General features: G+C 39.5%; 1 protein-coding gene across 3 annotated transcripts in view; it reads right to left on the bottom strand.

The window, feature by feature from the left end:
* Positions 1–18,121, bottom strand: part of FBXW7 (F-box and WD repeat domain containing 7) — a 168,014-nt gene that overhangs the window by 140,199 nt on the left and 9,694 nt on the right. The window contains exon 1 of one of the 3 annotated variants that reach the window (XM_080589419.1): positions 5,783–16,310. The exons of the other annotated variants lie outside the window; for them this stretch is intronic. The gene's annotated coding sequence lies outside the window, so the exon portion shown is untranslated. Of the gene's footprint in view, positions 1–5,782; positions 16,311–18,121 lie in introns of those variants that run through there. 3 annotated transcript variants of the gene reach the window in all.

Below are 18,121 nucleotides of genomic sequence, written 5' to 3'. Positions count from 1 at the left end.
ATTTCTGAAGATTTTTGATCCCAGAACATTCAATTCACAAAGCAACTTTGCGATACATAAAACCTAATTGGTTTTGGACTTCACGAAGTACTTCCTCCCTACAGCAACACCGAGCTGAACTTACCCCTATACAGGTATACACGAGAGCCCTAAGTGACAACCACTGCCCATTTTAGATCAAATAGCAAAAGAACCAGTAAAAGATGCCTGATAGTTGGGCATGGATGAGGAGGAGACAGATACCAACACCTTTTTGTAAAGCAAGTAGTAGAGAACCCTTCATTTTGTTCCCTTTTGTGTAGTCTCCATTCAAACACAAACCTCTTCTTATTTCATTTGTGGTAGTATCATTAATATGATGCTTAAGGACACAGGCAAGGTTAATTCCGTGTTTGCTCATGCTTTTTTTTTTGTTTGTCATAACACAACCATATCAGCTTCATTTAAATTAAACGCTGTAGTTAATTAATCAGTGTAATTAATTTACCATTCACTATTTACACTTAAGAATTCATGTACTAGAAAACATTTTTTTTCCTTTTGTCAGCTGGTGCAATAAGGGATATTAGCCTTCGTCCCTCTTCTACACCTCACACTCTCATTCTTCTATACAATCACAGCTGCTTTCATGACTTGCTGCACCCACTCCTCAGGAGCCCTAGTATATCCCATGTCTCTCTCACACCACGGCAAGAACGTTTTAAATAAATAATTCTAAGCCTCTGAGGCACTGGCAGAAAAGAAAGCATATTGTCTTGGCACAAAGCAGTAAATTTCTCAGTCAGAAAGCTCTAAATCAGCAAGACACCAGTAAGAGCTCTCATTCACCCACGTTTTCTGGAGTTGTTTTGGTTTTAAATCGAAATACCTTCAGTGTTTCCATTATACATAAGCATATACTGATAAGTTCTTCAGCAACTCTTCACACCATCTTCCGGATTTCCAAATCATATTTTGTTAGCTCTCTCCTTTCTGCAAATACAGTTTCTATTCTTATCCGCTACTTTTTTTTATTACTCACTATTTTAATTCCTGCATATTCAACGTAAATAAGACATCTAACAAGCCTAACTTGTCAACCAGTCACATGTTGAAGCCATTATCCAAAATACTAGTGTTAGGAGCAGAAAGCATTGTATTATCATTTCTAGATATAAACAATGTCTGTAATTTTATTTTTTTCAAGTTTTATTGTAAGATTGTACTTTTATTCTATTTCACACAAGTATAAAAGTTCATCCAAGTTTAAGGAATCAATTCCCTTATTTTTTTCCCCAAAAGAGTCATTTTTCTACTAAAGCTTATATTCAGCTAAATACTTCATAATCTTCCAGTAGCTGGCAAACCAGCATATGGTTAAAAATTTCTGTTAAACGGACAACTTCAAGTTATGTTTTTAAGTATTCCTGTATTTTGTGCACAGAAACCAAATTACTTCAAAAATGCCCGACTCTAAACTGCAGCGGTTGAGGAACTGCTTCATAAGTAGCTCGGTCCGCAACGCAGACAGCTATGTTCTGTAATATCATTACGTGCCTCATTTAAGGCCATCCCAGCAGCCAGTCTCGCACAAGCTTAATGCATAAGCTATCCTGCAAAAGGTCTTCTTTTGTCATTCCTGGAAGCAGACAGCCGTGGCCACTGTAAAGATGGCTCTGTTCTTTTGTGTTGGGGCAATGGCAACTGCTCCTCGGCTTTATCTCACTGAAGGCAAGCCATCCTCCTCAAAGTCAGTCAGAAACAGAAGCACTCTCTTAGCAGAGATTGATGACAACACATTAAAGAAGGAAGGGATGGTTATTACATTCAGTCAGTAGCCACAGAGTTTTCTTACAGAAAGATTTTGACAGCTAAAGAACACTTTGCATGACATCCAGCTCTGGAACAAAATGGACTAACAGGCACAAATTCTCCTTGGAAATGTGCATGGAGTTCCCCAAGGATAAAAGGAAAACAAAGAACATGGAGTTGCTAGTTAAGGTCCCTATAGGAAAAAGATAACTACAGGGTCCCTATAGGGACCTTAAAGCCCACACAGTTCCAACCCCCTGCCATGGGCAGGACACCTCCCACCAGACCAGGTTGCCCAAAGCCCCATCCAGCCTGGCCTTAAACACCTCCAGGGATGGGGCATCCACAGCTGCTCTGGGCAGCCTGTGCCAGTGCCTCACCACCCCCGTAGCAAAGAATTTCTTTGTAATATCTCATCTAAATCTCCCCTCTTTTAGATTTAAACTCCTACCCCTTGTATTATCACTACACCCCCTGAAGAGTCCCTCCACATCTTTCCTGTAGGTCCCCAATAAGTAGTTTGTGTTGTTTAAGCATTAAAGTAAAGGAACAAAATTCTGGTTTGCAATTGCTACCTAATTCATATGCTAAAAAAAGAAAAAAAAAAAAAGATCTTTTTGTGGATAATAGGTTAGAAAAAGTAATTTCATTTAATTGCTTAAAATGCATCCAGCCCAAGATTTGAGCAATAGGGAAGGTTACTCAGGAAGGTAATTTTAAATGGCATTCCAAAGACAAAAAATTCTTATTAATCAAGAGTTGCTACAACTACCTAAAGCAACCATTAAAAGCAAATTCAAAAAATCATTTTTAGAATGACTGTCATGACTGTCCCAGGAGATCTATTCTGTACCCCTCTGCCCTTCCCACCCCCCCAACCTCCCAAAAAAAAAAGACTACTACTTCCTCTTCTAATACTGAGAAAAAAAATGGTGTTAAACACTTGAAAGACAGATACTGTACAAGTGAAACCAGAGACAATGAAGCAGAAAAAGTGTTGCTTTGCCACTTCACCTTTGCACCTCCTAGTTGAGGTTTAAACATGTCAGCTCATCATAAATTGATTATTATGGAGTATCTTTTGGAAGTAATCAACAAACTCTTAAGTTATCTTCATTTTACTGCGAAGTCTTTTTGCTGGCAAAGTTTACAACACACGCGGTTCACATACCAAAGTGGGCGCACGAAAAGGTCCAAGCATGGATCAGAGTGGACGGACACACAAAGGCACACAAGCTGCAAGAAGGGGTTCGTGCAAGAAGTGAACGCGATCCGTGGCTGAACCGTCCCTTCAGAAGCTCATTCATTAACTACCAGGGGCTAATGATTCAGACATCTTCCAGGAAGGCAGCTAAGCGTTGTGCAAGTAACTCCTGCCTGGCAGCTTCGGAAAGGATGGGAGGTGTCTGTGCTCCCTTCCACAACTTACATCTCCCGCAGAACCAAAATCCAGAAGTTTTTGGAGTTCGGCCTCCTTTGTATTAGGTAGCATAGACCACGTAAGTATCTCGTATGAATTCAGAAATTATGAAAGACTAGCTTCAACAGAAGACAGAGGCAAGAACATTTCACCATAATTTTAACCTGCTTCAGCTTTACTGAAGACAAATGCCTCTCCATATATCACAAATCCCAAATAAGTGTACCTTAGAAAGACAACTCCTGTGCAGATAAACACCTTCCTACAGTAATTTGCCGCAGAACAGAGTATACTGTACCAGTGCTCAGATTTATATCATTTGTTACAGGAGGCCCGATGTATTAATTTTCACGTCTTAAAAGGAACATTTTCAGGTACTTTCATATGTTCAGGACCTTGTACTGTCACAGAAGAGCAACAGAGAGACTTGCACTCTGCGTAACAAAGCGACAATTTATCCCACAGACAGTCTTCTACCAGACTCCTCTTGGAGGCACATAGCCATGGGCTATGGACACAGCCTACAACAACAAATTCTGACTTCTCATCCTGATAATCAAGTTTCCTAACACAGGCAGTCAAACATTGAAGCTGAGCTGTCTAGTGGCATGTCTATCATTGGAGATGCTCAAAACTTTTCACTCCATCTAAGTTTGTGCTGCTTTGAGTGTGGGTCCAGGCTAGATGAACTCCAAAACCCCTCCTAATCCAAGTCACCTGATGAATCCATGAAACTCAAAGGAGGATCAGAAAAAGAGTGTCAATTATCCCACACAGTGGAACAACATATTAACACTCATGCACTGGTATACAGACTGATGTTTGATTTTCACCTGTGAAAATGAGGCAATCGCTATAGAAATAAATATTACTTTTTTTTTCCTCTAAATGTCAGTCAATAGTATCTTATTAACTAAAATCCTAATTCCATATATTTTATCCACTTTCTTTTACCACGGACCGATGAGAGACCTTTTTAAAATCTTATCACATGAGCTACACTGGTCTTAATATTTTAAAAACAATTGACAGCTGACCGCCAAAATAGAAAGACCAAATTTCTAGTAAACCATACACAGCATTTGTTCCATATAGTGAAGGTGAAGTAAAGCAGCTACATAAAGATGAAGCCAGTATGATTTAAGAGGCTATCAAGGTGTGATGTACACATCATTAATGATGCTCAAGCCACAAAGTCGTAAATACTCCACAGAGCATGGGCTACGTACATACTCACAAAGGCAGAGGACGTCTCCTGCTGCTGTGCACGTGCACTGAAGCACATCCTAGCACTTGACACAAAGCTAAAAACAGGAAGACACAGGATGTTTCTGATACACTTGTTTGGCACTCCAGCACACTGATGGGAGTCAGTGGAAGCTGGGCACTTGATTCTCCATTTGATTACTCCTCCAGCACCGAAGCTTTGGCCCTTACTACTGACTATTGAGCCAGACTTTCATTCTGCCCACAAAAAAGAAGAAAAAACAGGTTAGTTCAGACTTAAGGGATCTCAGCAAATCTCTCATTCAGCCGTCTACTGAAGTGATAGTCAGTAGTGAATTCCAAGCAGGTCACTCAGGATTTTGTCCAGTCAGGTCTTGAGAACCTCCAAGGACGTGGTAGAGGTTTGCGCTTTGCCATGCAGGTCTGTCAACCCACCTAGATGCTTACGAATCAAGGACATCAGAAAGAGGGATACCATAAGCAGAACTGGAATACAATTCAACAAATGCACTGTGTAATTATAAATGCAAGAGAAGGTCTCATGAGTAAATGATTTTCAAAAATTCTGTGCCATTTTTAACAGTGTAAAGCACTTCATGTTCATACCATGTGACACACAAGCATTATAAATACACAATCAACAGCACAGAAAATATTTCAAAGTTACATGGATCAAAAAACATAGAGCCAAGAAAAGTTGGTACCAATAGGCATGGTATCTCCTACACTGACTCCTGAAAGCATTGCCTAAACATTTGGAAAATGCCTTGATACACAAGAAGAAAAAAAAAATCAGCATGCAGCAATAGCCTGACTTAACAGCAAGAGCAAGACTGCATCTGTAAAAGCCTGATAAAAGGCTGCTGCTGCAATCACAATGCCAGATGATGAGAGCTCGGATGAGAGGTTTAACTATGTGGATAGAATACGAATCTCAGATTTTCTGCAGGAGGAATCAGGGTGACTGCTTGTGCTAGACAACAACAGTAGTTTCTCTATGTGTAGAGACACACTATTTTTCAAGCCTGTACTGAGACAGCATGAAGTGATGTTGAACAAGGGAGCACATTATTGGTGTTTCTGGCGGTCTTTCTGCCCAGTGGGCTGCTACCGATACACAGTCAGTTCCCTATTACTGATCCTACCACTCAGGCATTAAGCGTCCCCTTCCCACCTCTAAAAACGCGGGCAGTAGGGATGCAGTGGGGATGGGGGTGTTGCTCAGAACACCACTTGGTCTGGCATCCTTATCAGCAAATAACAACAGTGAAAGACCTGCCACTGGGAGGAGCTGCAGTCATACACGATTTCAAATCCTCGCCCTTCGCTCTGGAGAATACAAACCTGAGGACACTTAGTCCTGCACACCGGGTTTCTTTCCTCCAGCTCTCCTCCTGCCTTCCTGCCCTCAATGACATCTCAGAATGGAGCAATTAGACTTGGACGTAAAATCTTGTGCAGCAAAGACAGAGGCAGTGACTGCTCCCCAACTTCTGGAAGCTGAGATCGACCACACTCTTTAAAGAAGCAAAAGTTAACATTGGAAAACTTGTTAGAAGTTGCCAAGTTCAGAGCAATGGTCTCCTGAAACAGAAAATAAACACATTTTGCTGTTCCAAAGACATAATTTGAATAATTACAGTTCATTGGAAACATCAATTCAAAGCTGAAGAGAGAAAAGCCAACTGAACAACTTCTGAACCTAGGATTTCCTAATATCTACCAAAAAAAAAAGTGTTTGTTGTCGTTTCCTTTTTCCTCCATCATCTCACTACATTGCTTCTTATCAACTTACTTCACTAGTGGCATACACTAGAACAAGGAAGAGATTGGAGAACAGCATAACGCGATATTCAGAGTGTTTACAAAAGCCTGTAAGGTAACTATTGCTAATCTTTAAGATAGATGGACAATAAACTAGAACATGGATGAAGTTTTACGAAGCTCCTCCAGTGTACTCTTTCATTACCAATGTCACAGCTGACATGCTTTCAGCAAGACGGCATCTTACAAACACGCCACAGTACCTAACTCTCAACAGAGCGAAGCTAGGTTGCTAGCACATGCAGTTTTTTTGGTTGCTAAATTTTGTATCAGGAGGTGAAGAAAATTAACATTACCACAGACTAAAGAGTTTGCTTCGAATTCTGTCATAAACAGATGTATTTTAAAGTACAACACTGCTGACAGAGTTTAAAAAAATGAAGTGGGCATACAGTTGCATACTTTTTGGATCATCTGACCCCAAAATCCAAACACACTGTAAAATCTTAATGATATGCCAAAACTATTTTCGCAACAATACAGTTATACATCCAAGGTGACAAGAAGGGAAGGAACTGTTCGATAGTAGTGTCTGTCAAGATGACCTCAGATTCAGCTGGAGATTCAGAGCCTAATTTTTCAACTATTAGTGTTGTCTTTATTTTGAAGGAAGAAATGAGACTGCTGAATATTCCTGTTGCTTTTCTGAAATTTTGGGTCAAAGTGGATGTTAATAATTAGCGCTGGTAACAAAGACTAGAATGGGAACACTGACAGTCTTTTCTGATTTCATATAAAGCACTATTTTCTCTCAGACTCAAGAAAAACTACTGCATAGGCCAAAACTTATTGCTGAGTCCACAGCCAGTGAAGAGAGGAATGAAGAGCTGCAGGCCGGAACACAGGATTTGCCCTCTCTGACCTGGAGGGATGCGTCAAGCTCCCTGTGCCCTTCACTACTAACTAAAACACAAATTCAAACTAAGATATGCTTGCTAGAGAAGTTTTCTGCCTCTCCTCCTCACCTTGGTTCAAGATCTCCTGAATGCTCACAGCAGTTTTTCCTGTCTCCTGTCGCCAGTTCCAGACAGGCAACAAACAGCTGATGGATTACACTCTGGTGATGCTCACAGACTTCTCTTTGCAGCCCATACACTAAGGCATTTTGTAGACAAATTAAGGCTTCGATTGTATCCCATGATGGCAGGTGCCTAAGCTTAGGCCTATAATTCACGTGTCTTAGTTTAATCCTGTTCAGTAATTCTTTCCAATTAATTTGGCCCACAGGAACATATGTACGTATCTGAGTACCAAATTATTCCTAGACTTCTATATCTACCCCCCAAGAGCACAGTATCATTATTCATCTCCAAACTGTACACTGGAAATCAGAGTAAAACACTTGCTCATTAAATGGCAATTCTAGCACGACAAATTTTCAAGCTTTAAAAATTAGTATGTCATCTTGTCTGTTTTCTGAAACTAATCTCAGACATGGGAAATGCGCAACATTTTCAAATCAAGTATGAATAGTCTCTTACAGACAGTGATTTACAAGATCCAGACAGGGCATTTAACAGCTCTTAGAAGTCAACCCATCTTCAAAAGAAAGGTAAGCACTAACATTATCTTTTCTCAAAAGGCTGAGCATTTGGAGAAAGTTTCTACAGAGTTCTTTGCAAGCTGCTTACAAATTATAGGCAAAGCCTTCACATCAGAAGAGAGAGAAAGGAATAAAAAGTGTTGTACCTGACATTTAGATTCAAAAATTCCAAACAGCTCGCTTTCCAGAGATTGAGTCACGTAATTGTACCTTTCAAACCCCAGCAACAACAACTAACGTTGTTTGAAGATCCTGCATTTGGTTTCTACGAAGCACCAACAATCTCAGAAGCAGCTACATCGAGGTCTCGGTTTTCTCTGAGGGAAAAAGTGGGCAATTCTAGCAATAACATAACAGCATGAAAACTTGTAGTGACGCATGTCAGCATACCCTTGGAGGAACCAGCCTGCCACTGAGCTTTCAGTGAATATTTATCAATGTCAGTAAGTATCAGTGCATTCCTCTTTCTAGTTTTGGCTTTCAAGATATGAAAAACCACAAGCAGAATCTGCCATCCCTTCTTCAGCTACAGGTACAAGCCATTTGTGTGAGTTCTCTGCAGACAGGAGCAGCTTTAATTCAAGCATTTTACTACATATGAGTTAAGCAGGAGCTTCAATATGAGACATACGCATACAATGGGTAATTTCAGGAGAGCCCTGAAGCTGTATTTTGCATGTGTTATTAGAGGAGTGATAGCCATAGCGCAGTAGAGCTGTATACTGGAACCGACGTTGTTCTTACCAAAGCTGAAGGGTCAGCATTCATTTAGCATGTGATATTTAATGCAGCATGCAGACCAACTGTATAGATTGAAATAGTGACCCAGTTATCCCTGTACTTGTGGCAGCTGAACTACAGGAAGAACGGCCTGGGAGGGGCAGGGGGGACTGTTTGGGTTCTTGATGTGGTCTTCTCCTTGAGGAGTAAGGGAAGGGATGTACTTGCACCTCAGAACGTTGCTGTGAAATTAAGTGTGCAAGTCTTTCACAAGGAAACACGTGGAGAAAGGCAAACATGGAGCTATTCAAGTGCTCTATCTTATTTTTACCCTAACTATTGCTCACAGTGCACTATAAAGACATTCCTTTTCTTCTCTCTGCCTTCAACCCCTCCAATAAATCCCCTTTATTGGATTATGGATTAATGCAGCAACTATAGCAGTAAGCCGTTTCCATGAGAGTGAAAAAACGTAAGGTGTGAGCCATTAAGCGGAGTAGCTTTTCATTTGGAGTTCATGGGTCTGTCTCGGATACTTTGTCCTTTACAGGAAAACATTGTGTTTCTTCACTAAGTGGGCTTTGAACAATGCAAACAGGACTGAAGTTTAGCACCTGCTAAAACACTCCCACAAACATTAAAGCAATAAACATAACCCCCGTTTTCATTAAAACATCTCATGTCCAGTAGAACTAGAGGCAACTTACTTCAAGTCACTGCTCCCACTAAACAATGAATAGCTGTACACGTATTAATGGCCACATTACCTTAATAATATTATACAAGTTATGGACTGCCATTTGAATCTCGTGTGCTGAACTTCTGCTGTTGCTTGTTTTCCACAAAGAAATAAAACCATGTTGTTATTAATTTATCACGATGGGCTGTGACACCCTGCAACAAACGTGAATACTCACAGCAGCATTTACCTGAAGACCTGTAAGCATTTTACAGATGTGGCTACGTACTCTTACTTTACAGAGGATAATGCACAAAAAAAAAAAATGTGGCAATATGCTCTTAAGTAAGACAATCTCAGAGCAGTCAATGGCAGAAGCTAGGAACAAAAAAATCCAGTTCTCCCAGCTATCATGGCACTGCTCTGTCCATATCTCCACTCCCAAAGGACTGATGGAAAAAAAAAAAGGCAGCTACATTAGTTAAAAATAACTTGTGATTAGTGAGGGAGTGAAGAAGACTCTGGGAAAACTGAATGAGCCAGAGATTCACTTCAGACAGAACTAAACTCTCAGCTAGGGAACACGAACATTGTAAGGGCAGGTTAACATCCTTCTCAAATTAAATGAAATTGAGCTTTCTAAGGCAACGATCTCAGTCAGGAGAACAGTATTCAAAACACTATGAAGAAAAAGAAAACCTTCAGTAGTCAAACTGATATAGCTGAAGCGATGAAGCGTAGAAAACCTCCCGATCTCAAAAAAGTGAAAAACAACCTTCAGAACTAACTTCAAGATGAGGACATAAGCTCTGTTTTTATCTGGGCTATGCTAATGAGTATGAGGTAGCTGATAACCAACAGAGTTGAGAGGGATTTTTTTTGAAGGAAGATGGGAAAAACTGAAATGCCTTTGTTGTTAAAGGAGGGCAAAGAAAGCAATATTTACCTGCGATATACCGGAGTTAGAGGAGTGGAAGAGTACGTGACATTTCACAAAAACACTCCCGAGCCCATGACAGACAGCAGAACTCCGTATTTTAAATAGATATGTCTTCTCAGATGTGTCTTCTGAAGGCTTCTTTAGGCTGACCTTGGTTAAACTGACTATGTAGTTAGTTCATCTTGATGCATTGCTTGCCTGCAAGAACAGGGTTATTACGTCTTTTCCCATTTGCAGATGTGAATTCAGTCTGGTGCTTAGCAGTTATTTGCTTCCCCTCCCTTTACTTCCACAAGAAGTGCACTGTATCGAGTACATTACATTCTGGTGTGTGAATATGTAAGACCCACACATTTTGTTGATTTTACTGGGGAGGAGAGTAAATATTTACCACAGGATGGTGAAGATTCACTGGCAAGCTTTGTATCTGTTGCTCTGCAGGGCCCAGTTGTACTATTTGATGCAAGGTTGCCTGCAAAAATTTTGGCTCTGATAATGAACTTGAAAGTAGATGATTATTAAAAAGCTAGGGGAAAGAGTCAGAGTTATGTTTCTTCAACGTACATTTTCCAGTATAGCTGGTAATACTTAATCATTTTCTGTATAAATTCCAAGATAGAATGATAACTACAGGGACTTTTCTCACAGCAAGTTTTTACATAATATTCAAAGACATTAGTTTATTCCTCCAAAGGAACAGTCTTCACAGCTATAGGTCTTTCTGTTACGCAAGATGAATAACAACTGCACTCCCACCCCTTCTTGCACATGGTCTAGTAGTTAAGGGCCAAACCGCACACGTTTTATTGTATGTTGTTTTAAAACCAGCAGCCACCTACATGTGTTAGTTGTCTTCTTTCTTCAATATGTGTAGTTTCCAGGCTGCCATTTGTCATTCAAGATGGGTGTTTAGGAAGTTGATGCCAATGAAGAAATATATAATTAATAAGCTAACTGCAGTTGAGTTCTGGACAGCTAAAACTCTGCAAACGTGGTTTGTTTCTTTATTTCTACTTAAACTATCTTTCCAGTGAAAACTGCATCTGAAGTACCACTTTGCTTTGACATATACAGCTAGCATCAGTTTCAATCGCATACTCAAGTTACAAATTGTCCACAGGCATCATAATATCAACACAACCTCAAGACCAGTTCCCGACAGCAACCTATTCAAAAACAAGTTTCCATGCAGTAGGAGGAAGGATTAAAAGGTATTATTCAAAGCCACACAACCTCTTCCATTCCATTACTCATAATGGTACTTGGACGTTTAAGAACTGATGAATATGAATCATGTTTAGCCAACTGCAGCCTCCAAATTAAATTTGGAGTTGACTAGTTCTACAGAATTTTTATAGCACAAATTATACTAAGAAAAAATTCCTATACCTTAATTTATTCTGAACAATTATTTGGCCATGTAACCTTTCAACTGTGTACATTGGGGGGAGCTGAGGTAGAGATCCAGTGGCAAGCAGAGCTGCCGAGGACCATCAGTGAATACCTGCCAGATGGAGGCGCTAACATAGCCTCTGAAGAGGTAGCTCCTTCAAAAATCAGGGCTCACTGAAGTGAATTTTTAGGATCACAGAGAAAACACAAGTGTTTTGAAGATATATAAAACTACTGAAACATTAAAACGTAAAACAAGTGTGGGAGGGCAGAGCTGGGTAAGCAGAGGCAAAGGGAAAAGAGATGCAACCAGGAGATAGGGAGATTGCACTGAGAAAAGAATATAAGAAATGCACTCGAGAGCAAAGCAAACCTCTTTTTCTGCATGCAGAAAGACTGCAAAGATGAAAACTGAAGGTGGTAAACAAAATACTTAGGAAACAAGGCACTATATGCTGGTAGCAGTGAAAAAATCCAGTTGTTTTTCTCATGGAAAGCAGAAGCTAAGTGTTTTTTCCTGCTTAAAGTTACCTTCCTGCAAAAATATGCAAGTTTAACATTAATAACCTTTTCACGCTACAAGATTCAGCAGAAAACACACCTTAAGGAAGTCAAAAGTTACTTCCTCTAAATAGCACCAAGCTAACCAGAGCATGGCAAGCCAGCTCCTCTCCAAACAGTCAGTGATGCACAGGCTCAACGCACTCAGTGTGCTTCTTCCTCAGTCTCTTTCCTAACTTCAAGAACAAGCTCATGGGGAACAAACTGCCTCAGAAATGAAATCTAGATCTATTTACACAAGGACAACTTCACTGCTTGACACTGTCTTTCCCAAAGAAATGGCCTTAGGGAAAACTTCCTTCCCTGATGAATTAAAAATGGATTGGGGCATGAAGCTGCTCTGTAAAAAAACAAAAACAAACAAAAAAACCACAAAAAAACAAAACAAAACAAAAAAACAGTAATTCAAACCGTGTATCGTAATACAAACAGGGACACCACTACGGACTAGGTCCAGCAGGTCATAACCACCAAACATACAACAGGATCCCTACAACAAAACTCAAAGCAGAATGATAACATAAAATGCATCCCAGCAGCTGCTCGCAAACAGCAAGTGCCCCACAACAAACCTGCACGCCAGAAACCACTCTGTTACAGGACCTCTCATCTGCATTGTACTTTCCCACCCAAAAGAAATATATGTATTTGCAGAGAGCAATAAACAACCCTTGTAAAGTGTATTTATTAGGAAAGTTCCTAATGCTTTTAATCATTCTAACTTCACGTGTGACATAATGTAAATACATATGGCAAATCTACCTGAATCTCCAGATTCAATGAGAACAATATTGTTCAAGATACAGAAAGATGATCATGTTTTACAAGTAAAATGTTTCTAAAGCAATCTGATAGCTTTGTAGTCCCCGAGCTCATTCTTAATGTCATCCCACCTGATTTAGCAGCCTTTCACTACACAGACATCAACTTCAAGAAATAATTGCCTTTAACACAAGCTCAAAGAACCTAACAAATACCATCTTAGTCTCATCCATACAGCCAGAAAAATACTATTTGCTCATTTAACCAAATTCTTAGAAAATAATTCAAGAAATAAAGTATGGTCACTTAATTCAATCAAAGGCTATGGCTAAGTCATGTGCGTTAACTACTTATTGAAACAAACCAGGCAATCAATATTTAAAAAGAAAGGTTTTTTGGAAGTTAACACACGTTCTATTCTGGACTAAGCGAATACCTACTCAATATGCTTCCTTACAGCTACAATACCAATACCTTCCTACTTTACACACAGGTTCCAAGACAAGCAGTCTTCAGAAAGTCAGTCTCAGGTTCTCTTGTTTCAAGTGGCTCACTGTACTGAGCCACCTAGCAAGAAAAAGAACAGGAGGGGTACACTGTCTCTTGATTTTCACATTGCTCAACTGAAGTCAGAGAACTGCTTTCTTATTTTTCCCTGCACACTTTCCTTCTTCACAAAAAACTTTTTATTGTGCTTTAACAGAAGGTCAATGGCTATCACTTCTCTACTCCAGCACAATGGTGAATTGAAACAAGAACCCATAGCTGTTAGGACCGACAAAGCAACCAGTATGTCTAAGCCAATAAAGCGATTTGTTCATTAAAGCTACTAATAAAGCAACCTTTTGTTAGTCTATGAAACATCAGAAACCTCATAGAATGCATTTAACTATGCTTTTTCTTATAAAAAGAAAAAAAAAATCACAAACTCAAAAGTTCTAAAATCTGTTAACTTCTCCACTTCCTCAAGCTGCTGATAAAAAACCCCTCAGCGCTAACTTTTTGAAAAGACAGGAATTGCAGTGCAAAGTTTCATGCCTCTTTACAAACAGAAAAGTTTAGAGTTCTTGGTCAATGTACTCCCCCCAACACCAAAACCTCCAAATTTCTCATATTAATGATTTATTTTAAGCTTCCTGCTAATACTGACAACCTACTCTAAGTCAACCAGAGTCCAGTAATTCTGGACTGAAAGAAGAATCAGACAAGGGATGCGCTCAGTTTGGGATCCAAGGATTTATCTGGATTTCACGAACAGCAGACATGGGAAAAGCTGCAGTGAGCAAAGACCCAAAGTGCTGCAAGCACTTGTGCTCCTTGCTTTCAGTTAAACCGAAGCCAAGTTTGAACTTTATTCCCTGGTGCTCAGAGATTTTTACTGTTCTCCAGAGCCAGCTGTAGCATGACTGTGGCAACAGACTTTTTCCAAGCACGATCAGTGTTTTGCCCTAATAAACTCAGCAGTACAATATCAGCAATCCTTGAAAGAATGAAAGTGAAGTGTCCCCCATTAGTCACAATTTCTAAACTTGCTTCATTAACAAGTCAGCTCCATTGTTCTCTAATCAGAGCCTGGGCCAAAAAAGCAACTTTCCATCTAGTCACCATCAGCTAAGCAAAAAAGCAGGACAGATAATTCTTCTAAACCACTATATTTAGTATCAGTGAAACACATTTTACCAACAGTGAAATGCAAGTATCGCAGCAGCGTAGAACATTACTGCAGATAATAAGGCAAAACAAGGTATGGGGTGGGAAAACGTATGCATATACACTGTATTACTCATACATAAAGCAACGCAAGCCCCACTGTCCTAGTGGCAAGTCAGCGTAGAAGCAAACTCAAGTGATTCTTCTACCATCATTTCTCACCTACTTCTTTTTGTCGGGCATAATGCTAAGCTACCAGTTTTAATATACACGTCTATCCAAGTGAAAATATGTAACAAGCTTCAGTTTCACCCTTGCTGCTGCAATTTCTCAGGGACAAGATTCCCAATTGTTTCCCTGAATGTAGCATTTGAATTCTCAGCTAAAGTTCTTGTAACAGAATGACAGTAAAATATTTGTCCACACAGAGATACTTACAATTAGCCAAGGTTCTGTCCTCTGCTATTCAGAAAAAAAAAAAATGAGTCTGTATTTATAAAATAAACATGTCTGATATCTAGAGCAGTGATAGCATCCCTCCCCCTACACTGTGACTCTCCATAGTGAGCCATGAGATTATATCCTCCTTCTGGAATTGAGTGCTTATTCTAACAATAACACTTCAATAGCCTGTAAAACTTTTCAATTAAACAGTCGTCAAGCAGCCTGATAAGGCACAAAGACAACTGATAGCTGGAACAAGAGTCAAACAACAAGTTTTGCAGCCCTCCTAGCTATTGCCAAACAAAACATTAATCAATGAGTAGTCAAGAAGCAAACAAACTACCACTACCTTTCTTAGCAAAAGTGGACAGGTAATTTTACTTAATTGTACAATTTCAACCATCTTCAAAGTTCAAGAAGAGCTTTAAGTGAGAAAGTTAAAAGTCTTCTGAGTGCTATTGCACCACTGTGGAGTATCAGCAAAGAAAACAGCAGAACAGTAACTACTGCAAAAACAGACTCTAGAAAGAGTTTCACAACACTTACCCTAAATGCTCCTGACAAGTAAACAAACATGACTTCTCCAAGTTGTTAAAAATAAATTTAATTATAATGTTTTCCTAATTAAATTATCAATCCTCATTTTGCTAATTGCCCCTGACCAAGTCTTTCAAGAGAATTTTACGGTCAGATGTTTATTTAGGCTTGAAAAAATTCACACAAAAATGAGGCTTCCTCTATAACACAATATGCTGCCTGGTATTTGTGATCAACTGCACTTTTTAGTTTGCTCACGTTTCAAAATTAATCCCCTGCCTCATTTCAGTTCCAGTCCCCTAACAGTAGGGAGTCAATGGAATTTATGCTCCTAAGTGACCTAAGAGTACTTGAAAATCCTGCTCTTCAGAAATCAAATTTGTGCTCTTCCAAATAAATAAATGCAAGCTTCGACTAATAAAAAGCTCCTGGTATTTTTTATTAGCAACGAAAAACTGACAATCGTTTTTGTTCTGAGGTAACTAAAGTATGCCACTAAGAAGTTCAACAAACATTTGTAGCTATCAATACAGCAAACATTTATGCACACACTCTGCTTTCCACAGCTATACTTAAGACCAATTTTAAGTCTATAGTTCCATGACTGCAGGATCAGGCCTGAATTTAATTAATCTGTCCTTACCATGTATTTAATAAAAATTAATATTATAACCTAGCAGTAGTGATAAAAGAAATTTAACCAGACTTAAAATATGTCATAAGTGTCTTCAAATTGTGATAGCAATTGTGACAAAAAATGTAAGATTATTTCATATCTTGCAAAACTGACACCCAGTAAAATAAAGGCTTTAGAGGTTTGCAGAAAACCACCAAGCGTTAAACTTACCTTTCTTCACAAAGGTACTCCTATCCACAGCCACAATCAATAAATGTAAGTTGACAAGGCACTATCAACAAAGCTGAACAAAAGGCAGCTTCAATTACAAGGGCAGAATTTTTGTTTACTTTGCCTGGTTGCAACAGTTGAAATATTAACATAGGAAATGAGCTATTTATTATTTCGGAAAGATCCTGTTTTAATTATTATTTTTTAATAATCTATATCATCAAGACACAATCTTGAGAGTTTCTGTGCTGATGTTCTTAACACAGGAACAGTTATACAGGAATTGCCATTTCCTGAAGACACAGACGAAAATTCCTCCTCCTTACTTGAATACCCTTCGTTTCCACAGGGTCAAGCAATTCTTCAGTAAACATCCCCCCATAGCCTAAGCTTCAGCTCAGGCTGCCATCCCCAGGACTGACTTCAGCCTTGAAATACTAGTAAGCAGTGGTCCCCAATAGCACTTCCCCTTTTCAATGAAAAAATTAGGCAGTTAATGTAGAAATATCTGTCTTTTTATAGATGTGCACTATTTCATCAAAAATGACTTACGTATAGAAGAATTTGCATCTGAAGAATGGTCTCTTCCAGACCAAAGAGACCAACTTCAAGGGACTACAACAAAGGCAAGTGACAGAAAAAGCAAACGATAGTAACTGACTGTCACTGCTCCTTCCAACACAAACACTAGACAGCAATATAGGCAGAAATACATACATATAATACAGGAACTAGACAGACACGTTCAAAAGTTAGGAGCGATTCTTCATGCCCTAGCCAGTAGATCTGCAGAATTTGTTGCAAAAGGATGCAAGAGAGATGAAAATTTTACATGGATTCAAGGAAATACTGGAGAAGTTCAAAGAAGAGAAACTGTTCACCAGTTTCTGGAGAAACAGAAACAATCTCTGGCTCAGAGGTTCCCTAAGCTGCACGCAGCTCTGTGTGGAGAGAAGTGTCAACCATTTATCTCGTTATCAATTTTCCCTATGTATCCACTTAGGGATGTTTTTTAAGATGGGCTGTGTGACTAATCTGGGAACTTCGGGATTCCTATGCACCATTTTCAATTTTATGGCTGATATCAGACATAGGGAAAGAAAGAACTTCCGTGTGATCTAGTATGACAATTTTTGTTTTAAAGCTATTTAATAAATTTGTTTTAAAATAGATAATTTCAGTTAAAATATGGAAAGTATTTTAATGTTTGGATTTCCCTCCCCCCAAAGCTGACAAGCCCGATAAAATACATTAAATCAAGATATTTTACGGAATTTGACCTTTCATTCAAAAATATTACAAAATTCATGACACCTCTAACGAAATATTTTTATTCTCCGCCACAACAGCTACAGCAGTTTTGTAGCTTTGCCCCTTGCACACCGTATCTGTGTAGCAGGCAGCACAGTGACCTGCTACCCAACAGTCCTGGCCGGCATTTTTCTCCTGAGAAAAGCTACAGGAATCACTCCAGGTTAGGTTTGTGGTATTCGGTGGGTTGTTTTTTCTTTTTATCCCTGCCTGAAAACAGACACAAGCAATAGACGGAAAGGCACATGACACGTCTGGCCATTACCTGGAGAGACCCCCCTGCTCCTGCTTGCTCCCTCTGCACTGCAACACAGCTTGCAGGGTTTCTGCCAGCTGAAGCCAAGGCCTCCTAGACCCCAAGTTCAACATCTACCTGAGCAGACAAGTTTCAACACTCAACCGCACGATTTAGGGGAGTGGAAGAGAGCTAACCACCTTCCCATTAACACCTCGTTCAGAGGAAATCCGCTACC

This window comes from Anser brachyrhynchus (assembly GCF_964034855.1).
Source record: "Anser brachyrhynchus genome assembly, chromosome: 4".
NCBI classification, from domain to species: Eukaryota; Metazoa; Chordata; class Aves; order Anseriformes; family Anatidae; genus Anser; species Anser brachyrhynchus.
This window is presented reverse-complemented; position numbering and strand designations above follow the sequence as displayed.